The 14,102-nt window shown below is 43.6% G+C and overlaps 1 protein-coding gene across 6 annotated transcripts in view; it reads left to right on the top strand.

The window, feature by feature from the left end:
* ATXN1 (ataxin 1) overlaps positions 1-14,102 on the top strand; it is a 222,227-nt gene that overhangs the window by 158,741 nt on the left and 49,384 nt on the right. The window lies entirely within an intron of this gene.

The raw sequence follows: 14,102 nt of genomic DNA, 5'->3' as shown, positions 1-14,102 counted from the left end.
CAAGAGTTTTACTCTGGGTCCCAAAGGAAATTCTGCCTTCTCTGCATTGTTTTGTGGTTCACCAGCAACTTGAAGTTGAGGATGTTGGGGATCATCAAAAAGGGGATGTTGAATTGGATTTCTCTATCCTGTCTGTGACCTGTCTCCCTGACCACATTTTTTTATCAAGAAGTAGGCAAAGGAGAGAGAGCGAGGGGCAGGTAAAGGTTGCTGTTAAGCAGCTCGCACTGAACTGTTCCTGAAGGGGAGATGAATGATTTCTGAAAACCAGAACATGATGTTTTAATGTGAGATTCCTTAAAGAACTGGAAGAGGTAGGCATCGATAGATACGCAGCTTTTGCAAGGCGGAATGAGCAATTGTGGAAAGCACTTGGGAGTCAGGCAGTTTCTTATCTGAAAAAAAAGTACACTGTGTGACTTTTTCACCTCTGTTAGGGAACTTAAAAAGACAAATGCCTTTTGCTTCCTGTCTGAAAGAAGTTAAGCTCTTTCTATAAAAAGAATGAATTTGAAAAATGTCTGGTGTGTTTCTGTGTGTGTGCATATTAGTTCCATGTCTTTTATCAGGCAGCACTTTAAGAAATACAAACTTCATATGTGTGTGGGTCTTCCATTACCAGAAAGACTTCGGCAAATTGCAGGGAATTCAGACAGCTGCAACAAAAGTGATTAATGGACTAGAGAGGAGAAGAAAGATTAAGAAGTAAATACGTATGGTTTGTGTGAGTGAGAAACAAAGAGGGTGAAGGAATAGGGTGATGTTAAAACTACCAGTGCTGCACCTGAGGGGTTATAAATATCCAAATTTGAAAAATTGTTTTGGGTGGTCCAAGGTCTTATGACTAGGAGTAGTGGGATAAATTTTAGTGCAGAAAATACAGGCTGAAATCCAGAAACACTTCCATCTAGTAAGATCTGTTAGACTGTGGAATAGTCTCTGGTGGGAAGGGGTGGAAGCCACATCACTTGAGTCATTTGATCTACACCAAACAAAGGCACAGAGGTCCTGCGTTGGACAGGGGTCTGAGCATCACCTTTGAGGCATCTCTCCCTCCTCCCTGTGCTGTCTGTGGGCGGTGCCGACACTGACAATGTCTGGAAATCACACGGGGATTTCTAAGAGCACTGTATTTTAGCGTATATTTGAATAGGGATTTCCTTGCGGAAACACAAAAATCCCTCTCTGTTCAGCTTTCTGCCCTGCAACTGTCTCTGCTTGTTGTACAAAACCCCAAAAAAACTAATGAAAGAGAGCAGAAGTTGCCTTACTGTAAAACTACCTAGTGATAAACTTTTTTGTACTTCACTTGGAATGGGCTCATCAGGCTGTTCTCCGCGGCTGAGGAAGAGCTGTTGGCAAGCTGCATACAGCCATTACAAGTGAGAATGACTGAGCAGAACAGGCCTGTTTTACTCATTCACTTTTCTGCTGTATCCAAGCAAGTCATAAGTTCTTAAATTCCGCTTTTCATGTAGGGGCTTGGTCTCCATAGTTATGTCTCTTGTTTTTTTGGCCATAAAGCTAATTTTCCAGTGCATGGCTAGAAAGCTGCAATACGTATGATGAAAACTAGGGACTGTATTTTTTTATTAATAAGCCTACTGAGTTTTTTCTGTCACGTGTGTTTGCAGCACAATATCCTTCACAGTTTTTACTTGCCATTAGGTTCTCTTGAAAAGAATAGCATAGAAATGTTTATCTCCCCCTCCCCAGGCTGCTGTGGGATTTTGGATTGCTGATTCTTTGTTCTCTTTGCCAATCCATGGAGAATCTAAGGAGAAAAACCTTCCACTTCCTTCATCTCAAGTCTGTGCTGTGAAGTTTTAGAGAGAGGAAAGTCTGTGGCTGAGATGGCTGTTCACCTGAAGCTTGCACAGGTTGCATTCTCAGATGCTTCCTGAGGAGAAGGTCAGGGAGTGGGCACACATCCCTGCATGGTGTTCCCAATGCAGAGTCCTGCTATGGTGTGTGGACCAGGCTGTCAGCATCCTGCATCTGCAGCTGGTGTTTCAGTACTGTGTTTTCATCTTTTCAAGAGCTCCCCAAGTGAGGAAGAGAATTTGTGTGGCTTCATACAGGCTTAGATGCTACAGCTGGGTTTTGTACTTTTCCAGGTCTCAGAAAAGAAAGGTTAATGATTTCCTGCTGCCAGTGAAATACCAGGACAAGGATGGGGTGCAAGGCAGAAATATATATCAAGGCGTTGTCAAAACATTTATTTCCTTAGCAGGAAGTATCGATCCTGAAAACTATATTCTATTATAATGACTTTATTTCTCCTATATTAAATGACTGATAACGGACTGTATTTAATCAATTTGTGTGATGGATGGTGGCGAACCAGTGTAGCAGTTGGTCACTGTGCACATCATCTGCTGCTGCTGGCTGGCTGGCTGCTTTCAACAACCCAAAACAGGGTTTGCCTACAGATCAAGGTTTTCAAGGTTTATTTTGTCACTTAGTAATACACTGGGCTTTGGTTGCCTGATTTACTCATTTTTTTATCTGCGTTGATCAACACTGAGTAATGCCTGCAAATAATGAACCATGCTTCTGCTTGTTAATGTGCTTTTGTTGTTTTCATTGTTTGTAAGCCTGTTTCAAAGGAGCAGTCAGGGTCATCTCTCAGACAGCATTGTATCTTCCTAAATGTATGCTTGTAGAAAACAAAGATGGTTCAAAATGGTTGTGAACCTTTTGAATTAAAGCCCATGCTTGAGATCTGCAAGGAAAGTAGTGATTTTTTAGCCATATTTGTGAGGTGTTCTTTGCCTTCTATTTGTTTTTTAATTTCATTTTACAATCAAGAAGCAGCTGAATCACTGGTTTCTGCTAAGTCCTGTAGAATTCAAAAGAAAGTATGATCCTCCCTAAATAATCTTTGAGCTTTTCTGTAAGTAGACCTGCTAGACTCAGATTTTGAGATATTTTCGAAATGGTCCTGTCTGTCATTACAGTTAGATCTCAGAAGAGTTGTGCTGGTTTGGCTGGGATAGAGTTAAATTTCTTCACAGAGGCTCATACGAAGCTGTGTTTTGGATTTGTGCTGAACACAGGGTTGGTAACTCAGGGATGTTTTCATTACTGCTGAGCAGGGCTTGCACAGTGTCAAGGCCTCTTCTGCTCCTCACACCCCCCCCCCCACCAGCGAGTGGGCTGGGGGTGCACAAGGCATTGGGAGGTGACACAGCCAGGACAGCCAACCCCAGCTGACCCAAGGGATATTCCAGACCATATGCTCAACAAATAAAGCTGGGGGAAGAAGAGGGAAGGGAGGGGGGCATTCAGAGTGATGGCATTTGTCTTTCCAAGACAACGTTATGTATGATGGAGCCCTGCTTTCTTGGCTGAACACATGCCTGCGGATGGGAAGTGGTGAATGAATTCCTTGTTGCACTTGGCTTGTGTGCCTGGCTTTTGCTTTACCTGTTAAACTGTCTTTATCTCAACCCTCAAGTTTTCTCACTTTTATCCTTCCAATTTTCTCCCCTATCCCACTGGGGGAAAGAGAGCGAGCAGCTCTGTGATGCTTAGTTGCCAGCTGAAGTTAAACCACAACAGAATATTCTCTGAAATGCCTGTTGTCCCCATCCTTTGGTGCATTAATTTTAATCTAATGACTCAACTGCACTGCTGCCATCCTCAGCAACCATTTCTGTGGCTCATGCTTAACTTTCTCTTTGGAAGCCAACCTGTTTGCCTCTGAATGAGTGAATTTTTTAGGGTATGGCAAGACTTTTGTTTGCTCAGTGAAACTAATTTCTCAGGTGGAGAAATCATTTAACTGGAAAGAGTGGTTTTGAAGGATTGTGGGGTAGTAGCTACCTGTTACTACTGCCCTTCTTTCTCCGCTAGTGCCACTTCCTTCTTATGGAATCATATGAGGGTTTCAGCATTGCTGACAGCAGAACTGGAAGGCCAAGATCCTGATTTTTTCCCCTTCAAGGGCTAAAGAGAGTCTTGTCCTGCCCCAGAGGGGGAGTTAGAAGTGAGATGCTCACTCCCACCAGCTGTCTTGGTTGTGTGGGCACAATTCAGCCAGGGACATTTTGCTAGTGTGTGTGCTTGGACTGACTGCTGGGAAGGCTCCACCTGGCCCTGCCCAGCAGCAGAAGACTCTGTATTTTCTGGCTCCCTGTGGCTCTCTGCTGAAGCCTTTCTACATAGGCACATTGTCTAGGACTGCCTCTGTTCATCATCCGTGGAGGTATGGGACTGTACAGTAGAGAGCAACCTCTTTACCAGTGTGACTTACCCTGCTTGATCTAGGGATTTGAGTCTTGCCCTTCAAAGGGATTTGTGTGGACAGGTTGGGTCTTGTACCTGCCCAACAGCACATCAGTTTGGTGAACAGAGACTTTTCAACAACTAAGGCAAACTGAAAGAGGATGCAGTTTTGAAGAGGATAGAGGGTTCACCTTTAACTTCTCATAGAGGAAAGGAGCTGTTCTTGGTTCCTCTCTCTGAAATACCTTGGTCTCCAGAGCAGTCAGTCTGACCTTCTTCTCAGCTGAAAGTTACTTAAAATAGATAAGAATAAAGGAGCGAGAAAGACGCTTGGAGAAAAATTGCTTACGTTTTGCTAACAAACCACAATGTGCAAGGGATTAGTTTATAGATCAGGGTAAGCACACAAAAATTAAGAAGCACCAGAAAAATTTCAGCGGCTCAGCAGAATATTCAGAGATTCCCTCGCAGATCTAAGAGGCAGAGGAAGTGAGCAACAGACAACTCAGAGCTCGTCCTGACATTTGTGGGCGGCGCATCAGTGGGTCTGGGTTGTAACTGTAAAGGTAAATGGGACACTGATACGGGTGAGGTGGCACTAAGTGTAGAGCAAATCAGCCTCACATGGCAGCAGCTCCCTTTAGGGCTCATCAGGTGTGCCAAGTGTGAGACACGCATCTTGGATGAGATATAAATGGCTCAGCCGTACGTGTATTTCAGGAGTAAAGAGCAGGCACCAAAAGGTTATAGGAAAGTCAGGCAGAAACAGAAGGAGCCGAGGGATGATCATGAGGGTCAGAATTGTGCAGCAGAGGGAGAACCCTGCACACCAGCCTCAAGAGGAATAAAAACACATCTCTGTGTATGAGAAACAGTCTTTGCCTTTTACGTGTGCTCATAGTAACACATCTGTAATTACCAGCAGACTAACCTCAAGGAAGGCGGTGTTACTCTTTACTTTCCCATCACATTTGAGTATTTGCATTTGTGAGATGAGCTGAGGATTTCTTTAGTGTTTCCTGACACAGGTGTGTACTGAAGACTGCTTTAGCTGGTCTCTCCATCCTTCCACCTCCCAGTAGTATAACTGTGCACACCTGGGGACAGACTTCTTTCCCTGTATGAATGACTTTTCTAGTAGAAAACTTTGCATGTGTTCTTATGTAAGAGTGGATGTGTGAGGGAAATATTGTCAAACCTGAAAATTACTTTTTATTCTTTTTCAGCAAGTTTCAGAATTAATTTTTAAAGCTTCAGTGCACATTGGAAAGATGTTAAAATAGAAAGTTTCAAAACTGTGGATTTTGGATGTGTTTTTCTTGTTTTTTTTTCTTTTTGTCTTAACCCAGTGAAAAAAGCCCTGCATCATATTTTTCTGTAGGAAAAAGAATAATTCATTCCTGTGTTTACTTCAGAAAAGAAGCAAAGGCTTCTGAACGTGGCATGTGCAGTTCTTTTTTTCATTCTGAGAGGGAGCTTTTTCAAGCATTTAAAAAGTTGGAGGTGACATGATTAATGTAGGCACCATCTCGTAACTGTGACATCAGCAGACCTCCTCTTTTAGTATCACTAGGAGCTTGTTTGATGCAGTATGAAGGCGAGAGTAGTGTTGTGCAAGTGATTTTCACAGAAAAGGGGATGATCTGCATAGTGCATCCCAGCTCAGTCCTGCCTGGGTTCAGTAGCAGCAAAAATCAGCAGAGTTTGATGTCTGTTTCTTTGTGGGCTTTATTCTGGGTCTGTTTCCAGGTGGTTTTTACTGGTTTGAGTGTTACTGGAGTTGCTTTCCAGTATGGAAGGGGGAGGGCAAGGAGCATGCCCACCCTCATATATGCTGCCAAAGTGAGTAGAAAAGGCTTTTGGTGTATTGTGATAAACTGAACCAGACCAGCATCTCTGCCTTCCTACCTGGGGCAGCACTACAAAAAAGAGTAACAAACAATCTGTCCCAATCTATTCTCTCACAGGAGCACAGTCCAGAGCCCCCAACAGGGGAAAAAAAAAAATCACCTGGTTGAACAGAGCCAGTGCCAGCATGACCTATCCACGTGATAGGGAAAAATGCCTCAGGAGTGAGAGGAGGGAGCATGTTTTACCCCTGACTGCAGTTTAAAATCATTTATCTCTGGCTCAAATGTAAACTGAGTAATCCTCATGGTTTGGCCGCCTGTCCTGCAGCCTCTGTGCATGTGTTGGAGCAGGGAGGGAGGAAATTTGCTCGCTCTTCCTGCGTTTAGCAGAGCCGCCTGGGAGACGTCTGCCTACTGCACAGCCGAGGGTTAGTGCCTGGTGCTGGGTGTGCAGCCCTGCACGGTGGTGTGCCCTTGTGCACCCTTCTGCTGCTTCTGCTGGCTTCTTGGGGGATACTGGGGAAGGGAGCAGGGAGCAGAGGTGTGCAAATCCACGTCTGCTTCAAAGCAAAACCCAGTGCTTGGTTGCATTTCATGACAGGTTGTATTCTGGGCAGTTTCATGTATTGTAGTTGCACGCCGGGGAGGTAGAGTACCCTTCAGGCTTGCTGGACTGAGTTGCACTTGTCCGCTTTGTGCAGAGTTGCCAGTTTGTTAGCTTCAGATTAGAGACAAAAGCTTTTACAATTAGTTTTTTAATGGGAGAGAAGAGGAGTGACATTGTGACCCGCTTACAAATGTGGTTGACATCGTCTGGATTTCAGCCCACACTGGGGAGAGTGAAGTCCTGTTTCCTGGGGATTAGTGCAGAAAACTACCCCTTGTTATCAGTTCTCACCATTTCACAAACCCAAGTGAGCACGTTCTGGTATTCCCAGGTATTCAGTAAGTGTACACCTTCCAGTTGCCCAACTAAAAAAATTCCAGATAGCCCGGGGATCGTTTCAGAGTCTGATAAAGCTGAGATTTCCTAAGCACAGTATTTACAAGCCCTCCTGCTAGAGAAGTGGAGGAAGGAGCTTCTTTCCAAGAAAAATGTAGGCTGGGTAATCTGACATCACTCAGAGTCACATCACCCAACACCCACCAGAATTCAAAGATAGAATGGAAATGGCATAATCTGTTCTCACGGTAACACTAATAGTACTGCTCCCGCAGTTCATTGTGCGCTGTCCCCACCCGCCATTGCCACAATTAACATTTCTTGCAGTGACTTTGAAAAGTGTTGCCATAACAAGGTTGCTGATCAGCAACTACAAAAATCTTAACGAGGTACCTAATGGAGCTTTTTGTTTCCATTATTTCTGCTTAATATATTCTGAAAAAGTCAGGAGGTTTTAACCTTGCCTTCAGCTGCAGTATCGTGGCACGTTTAATAGAATACCACTTCATTTGTACTGAAGCTAGTGTACACTAAAAGGGTTTGGAGACCCCTCTAATGTAGTCAGTCAAATTGGTGCCTGAAGCCAAAGAAAACGTATATCTGAACACATGTTTTCAGTCTCGAGCTAAAAAAAAATGCACTTCAATGTTGAATAGCCTTCTCCAAGTGCCGCAGTTAATAAGCCATGTTGTGTTTTTACTGGAAAAGTATGCTTCTAGCCAAGCATTCTTTGCATTTTTCCCAGGATTTAGTCATAAAATCACTTTAGACATATTGCAAGTATGAAATGTGTGCACATCAGATAAAGGGCAGCAATTTTTGTTCTGCAGTAAAGCTCCATGGAAACATTTTTATCACCATCAAGTGCATTATCCCAAGAAGTCTGGTCCCTTTCTTTAGTGTTAACATCTCTCTGTGTAAGAAAACACTGAACCACAGAGACCCTGCTAACAAACTGCTTGGGGATCGAACACACAGCACCATCTCCGTGAGTCTGGTGGTACCAGGATCTGACTGCTTTTGCACACAGATATTCAGGTATCCAGCGCTAATAGCCAACCAGCATGCAGATGTACATCTCCAATCCTGGCTGCCTAATTCTGCATGCATAAAAAAGAGAGGAACCTGAAGACTTGCTGCACTATTTTAGGCATTATTATTTCAAGAAATGGTTTACGCAAGCGAGAAAAGCCTCTAGCACAGTCGGCAGCCTCAGCCCTTTGAGGCTGTTGCATCTCACAGCACACTCTCGCAGCCCCCTCTGGCTGATGCTCGCAGCATCGTTGCTCCACTCTGGAGCCAGCCTCACAGTCCTGCTGGTGGCTGGAGTGAAAACCTTCCCAGGGGCGAGTGGGGCAGCGAGGAGTGAGATTCCTGGAGGGAACCTCTGTGACAGTAAGCAGCAGCGAGGTTTTAAAAGAACAAGTGTATACGCGGTTTTATGTATTGGAATAGAGTGATCTAGCTATCAAACATATGTTCACACATACAGAGTATACAGAGTAATGTGTATATACCACCTCGACGAGCCAATCTGTGTTCTGAAGAGAAGAGATATTTAAAGCAGCTCTGCAAACTTTGTAGCACGGGGAGAGACTAGCTGGGCTTGTCTCTGCAGGGATTTGCAGCAAAGCTGGTCCAATCTGCATTTCTTTATGTATACAATTTGAGTATCTCTTCATGGGTAGCTATCTAAATGCTAAGAAACAGGCACGCGTATGAGGAATATAGAGGAAAGGGAAAAGTCCAAGGGAGAAAGAGAGTTACCCAGCCCAAAATCTAAGTTGAACCCTATGAAGATGTCATGGAACAATGAAGTGTGGAAGGAGGTCATTTCAAAGCCATCCCATGGGCCAAGAGAGCACTGTGGGCACTGAATCATCACCATCTCACATCTTCTTTGAGACCATCATTTTTCTGCTCACTTCCTGTGACAGGCAGCTGTCTGCCCAGTTTGAAGAGCCAGCAAGAGCCAGGAGAAAGGCAGGACTGTCTGTGCCATGCTTGGTCTTTGCATGGACAGGCAGAGTGGAGGTAGTAGGGGGACATCTCCTTGTTTGGAGTCAGGAAGCCCTACTGTGTACCAGTTGTGGTGTACAGAGCTCACCACCTGCCCATGGTGAGTCATACTTTTTGACAGATGAGTAAAACTTCAGTGCTGTGTTACTCGTTCTTAATCATCTTGGGAAAAGATTAGCTGATAGGTTTGGAGCCTTTTGCAACTAGCACATTTGGTGGTGAAATTTTTACTACAGTGCAATACATCAGGGCAAATTTTACAGATGTCTGTGGATCCAGGTAACATATCACCTGGTTCAGCGGTCTGTGATGGAAAAGTCCACAAAATGTTGTTGAGTGTGTGGGATTCATACAGCACACAACAGAAATGTTGGTCCTAATCGATTCCTTCTGCTGTGGGAGCACCCTTTGAAGAAGTTGCCTCTGTGGTTTTCAGCTGGCCAACAGGACTGCCTTCCTCTACCCTTGTCTTCCTAGGAAAAAGCTGTTTTCTAAGCCTAGATTGCCTGAAACAGCCCTAAAGGGGAAGAAATGGGACATGGATCATCAGAGATCAGAGAGAAGGCTGGTTCACTTCAGTCATTTCTGCTCCCTGGCACCCTGTCCAGGATGTGTCTGCTGGAGCCTTCTGAAGGAGTGCAGCTCTCCAGGGAAGATCTCTTTCTGCTGGCCAGCCTACACCCCATGGGAGCAAAGTACTAGCAGAAGTCAGAATAAGATCCTGAAGGCAAATGCCACAATTATAGTGCGAGTAGTTGGGTGCTCCTTCATGAGGTGATATGCTAGAGATACAGTTGTAGGTTTGTGTGTGTGCTTCACCAGAGATATCATGCTGCATTCATTCTGGATCAGACAGGGCTGAGGTTTGTCCCATTATAAACAAATCTCTGAGCATCTGAAATATTTGAACATTTTGCCTTTTTTTGACTACTCGGTGATTTTTTGCTTGCATGCACTGTAGCAGCATTCATAGAGGAGGAGCTTTATTTCACTGCTGTCTTTCCAAACGCCCTTTTTTTTATTGTACCTAATCAATCTTGCTGTGTTACTAAGAGCAACATTCCCGTCGGCCAGTCAAAAAGCTGGAAGTCTTACATGGCCTGGTGTGTAGCTGGGCACAAAGCTCCCTTTCATGGCTTCGGCTGGCTGCATTACCAGCCGTGCCGAGATCACAGTCCCGATAAAATGGTGTTGAAAGCACTGAGAGTTTCAGGCTTCGTGCTCTCTGCTGAAGGGATAATTTTAGAATGTTCTTCCCCTTGATAATAGTAATTTTACAGCAATGTAACTGTTGGATTTTAGAGTTAGATCAGTATAAATGAAGGCAGAACAGATCATTTCTTCTGAGGCAAAGAATAAAACTCTTCACATCAGCAGTTATAAATGTATAAAAAAATCCAAATGTGCATACACACACACAAAAATCTACATCCTCTTAAGGCAAGACTGTAAATAATTAATATAATACTCCGCTTACTAATTCAGTCTTGGTATATTAAGTTAGTCAAGACATTTCAGATTAGTCCTCTTCTTTTTTATCTTGTTTTGCTTCCTATACTTCCATAAATACGGGTAGTTTCCACCTGCATGAAGAACAAGCAAGCATTTCTCCTTCTCGTTTGAGAGCTGCATGTTCAAAAGGACATTATACCCTTTTTCTGGGTTTCCCAACATGTGTTTCTGTGGCTTTTTTTTTTTGTTTGTTTGTTTTTCTATTCAGATTTTTCAGTGTTTCCAGAAAAATAAAATGTGAAACCTTGTATCCATATTCCTAGGGGCAATTTTTGCAGCTCTGCAAATAAAGCGCTTTAAGGCATCCTGGAAAGTGATTGTACTAAACAAATGTAGTAAATAATCCTGAAATTGCAATGCACCTCATTTACACTTGAATGGAATTACTTAAATCTGGGATGTCGCTGGTACAAGTGGCTCCAAGTAGCTGTTCAGTTTTGTGTTCACTAATACAGGCAGCTTTATCACTTACTTGTATAAAAAGCATGACACTTTGAAAAGGATTTGAATCTCACTTGACTTTGCTGTTCCACTGGTGATTGAAGTTATGGACCTAAATAAAGCTGGTCCAATACTCAAAGGTGCTGAACAACTGCATCCTCTCTATAAGTAACAAGTAGATGCAGCTGCCTGGCACATCTGAAAATCAAGTATTTTTCAGGTTCCTAAAAATGGATTTAGAAGCCTGACTTAAGTTTAGAGGCTCAAAAATGCTGGTCCACACAAAGTACATTTTTGGCAATGAACTGAGCAGAGACACAGATGTACTCTGATGTTTGTTCAAAGCTACCTGTAGGCTCTTCAGGGAGTACTGCAGAACAGAAAAGGCCTTTTTCAAAATGCTGAATATCAGAGTTATGAAAATTCATCAGGGGATTTGAGGACCATCAGTACACAAAACCGTTTTGTTTCTTGCAAACAGAGATCACAAGGTAGAATCCCGAAGTTCTGGTCATGGTTTTCCTTCTTCAGAATGTAATGGTTGCTTCTCCCAAGCACCCTTTTGCATCCTGGCTTGCTTATCAGGGTCATCTTATCAGGGGTGTACAGACAGAACATAGCTACTGCCAGCTGTAGTTTAGGTAAAGAAACCAGGTTGAATTAGGCCTCCTGTACCATGATGTGGATGCAGGATCTAAAAAACCCTTGCCACAGTTTACTGTCTGTAAAGGCTTAGCAATTTCTCAGTAGTTGATTTCTTTTTCCTTATTTCTGTTTTTTCTTTCAGTAGATGAAGGTACAGTAATACAGTACCCTAAAACTTCCCTCTCATGGGCAATTCAATGAGTGTCTCAGAAGGCACTGTATATCTTTGCATATGAGCTGTGGGAGTAACATGTTTGCCAGAAACAAGGTGAGCCAGCTGTCGAGCTGTCTTTGCAATCTAGAGAGGTGTTAGATCTGGCAGTGCAGTGGCAAAACCTTCTGCTGTGTCGGGGATGTCCACCTCATTCCCTGCTCCTGCCAGAGGCTTGCCTCGGGCTGGGGACTGTTCCATATGCATTAAGGCAAGAGCGCTGAGTCCTCCAAAAAGTAAGTTTACTAGAGACCATTTATGTTTAAAGGGAGAAGAACAGTGACTCCTGCTTGCAGCTACTTGTCAGGCAGCCCTCTGAACTTGTGTTAGATTTATTGCACTTATCTGCGAGCAAACCCTATGCACTAGTGACAGCAGCATTTATGTGCCATTTGCACAGCAGTGAAGTATGAGACAACATGACACTTAAATTAGCATTCTGCTCATTGATAGGTAAGGACAGATGCTGTAGTGTGCAGTAAACCCTTCCTGCATCTGCTGTGTTGTAGGATGCTGTGTGTAGTGTAGTGATACCGCTGAAGGACCTGTAAAGTCATACCAGATAAATTTGGTTAATAGCAGTGGCATAGCCCACCGTTCCTTTGGGTGTGTGTCATGTTAGACAGTATTTCCGGAGGGAGGCCAGCAGGCTTAGATCCAGTGGGTGCAGGGATGGACTTTGGGGATGAGTGTATGACACTGACTGATTTTGGGGAAAAGGTCCCCTGGGGATTGGATAAGTCATCATGCAGTTAAGAGATCACTGCTATCACCTGTGTGTTTCTGAATAATGGAGCAGAAGTGCTCTTGGTCATGCAGGTGGACAGGTTCTCAAGCACCTGCTGCCAGTGTGTTGACATGGGTAAGTTATGCTGGCGCAGCTGACATTGACTTATGATCCTGTATTATGGTGAAAGTCTTCTTGCTTCAGTATTCCCAGAGGTAGTTCATACCTCCCTTGCTTTTGCCCTTATTATGTCCTTTTTTGAAATTCACACCCACTTGTGCAGTTGAGTTAAGACAGGGTAAAATGTCCTCAGATCATAGTTAGATTGCGAGGAAAAAATAAACACAAAGTTGCATGCACAGCTTCATTTTAATTTTAGGAAAAGAGTTTGGAAGATCTGAGAGTAAAATTTAGTGCAGAATGTTTAGGTTAAAAAAAATATATATTCTTTGCTTGACTTGCCTTTGAGCATTTTGTTAAAAGTACTAAAAGAACTCTTTTAATGAAGCATAAAAATTGATTGTTTCTTGCCTGGAGGGATCATCTTCAATCTTCAGATACTAAAGACTTCATGAGAACCACAAGACGAATATCTTCTTGAATCATTTACATTTTTCCCCTTTTGCAGGCTTATGTAACCATGCAGAAAATCTAATAATAAGTGTGCTATTAGTATCCAGTGTGGCACCTTCTGGAAAGTGAGGTGTCATGTTATTGCAAATAATGGTGCAGAAATGTTGTAAATGCGGAGAGCTTCCGTATGTGGCTTATTTGAGTAATCTTTATCAAAAAAGATCTTGGGCTAATTGAATCAGTCTTTGCCTCTGATTTACTATTCTATTTTATTGTTCGAGGGAGGAAGAGCCTGGCTGCTTGCTTTTGTTTCTGTGAAGTCTGGCATGCTATTAATGGTGTTGGAAGGAATAGGCTAGTAGCAGTATTGAGAAACCAGGTGTCTTGCGGTCTTTTATTTTTACATACACACCCACCCCTTCTTTGTTCACCCACCCACAGGCTTTGGAGGTTTAAACCTGACCTGCAAGCATCCCTTTCAGTTCTGATCTCAAGTCCCTTGAGCAGGGATTGTCAGCCTTGATGAACTCTCTCAGAGGGAAGGCTACCAGGCTGATGAGCTTATACAACCTTTACTGCTGGTGAGTTCAAACTCAGCTTGGCTTCACAGTCCTCACTGATGGGACTGTAGGCTTAGCTTGAATATGGGCAGGCTAGTCAGCAGCAGCAAGCAACCTGCAGGGTCTTTCCTTCTATTGCAAGTGACTCTGTCTTTTCTATTGCAGGCAACTCCTTTATTTATTTAGGTTTTTTTTTTTGGGGGGGGGGGGGGGCGGGAGGGAGGGGCTGTTCCTGTCACCCTCGCCCTCTGCAAGCAGCGATACCTACACCTAGAGCCTCACCCCCTTTTGCATTGACCGCAGAGTGATTGCTCCATAGGCATTTCCCTACCTGCTGGCATCTGTTCACCTGGTTTTGTGCAAATTGCACACTTAGTTGTTTCTCCAGGTA

The sequence above is a fragment of the Coloeus monedula genome (genome assembly GCF_965178545.1).
Source record: "Coloeus monedula genome assembly, chromosome: 1".
Lineage (NCBI taxonomy): Eukaryota > Metazoa > Chordata > Aves > Passeriformes > Corvidae > Coloeus > Coloeus monedula.
Note: the sequence above shows the minus strand (reverse complement) of the source record. Positions and strands in the feature narration are given on the sequence as shown.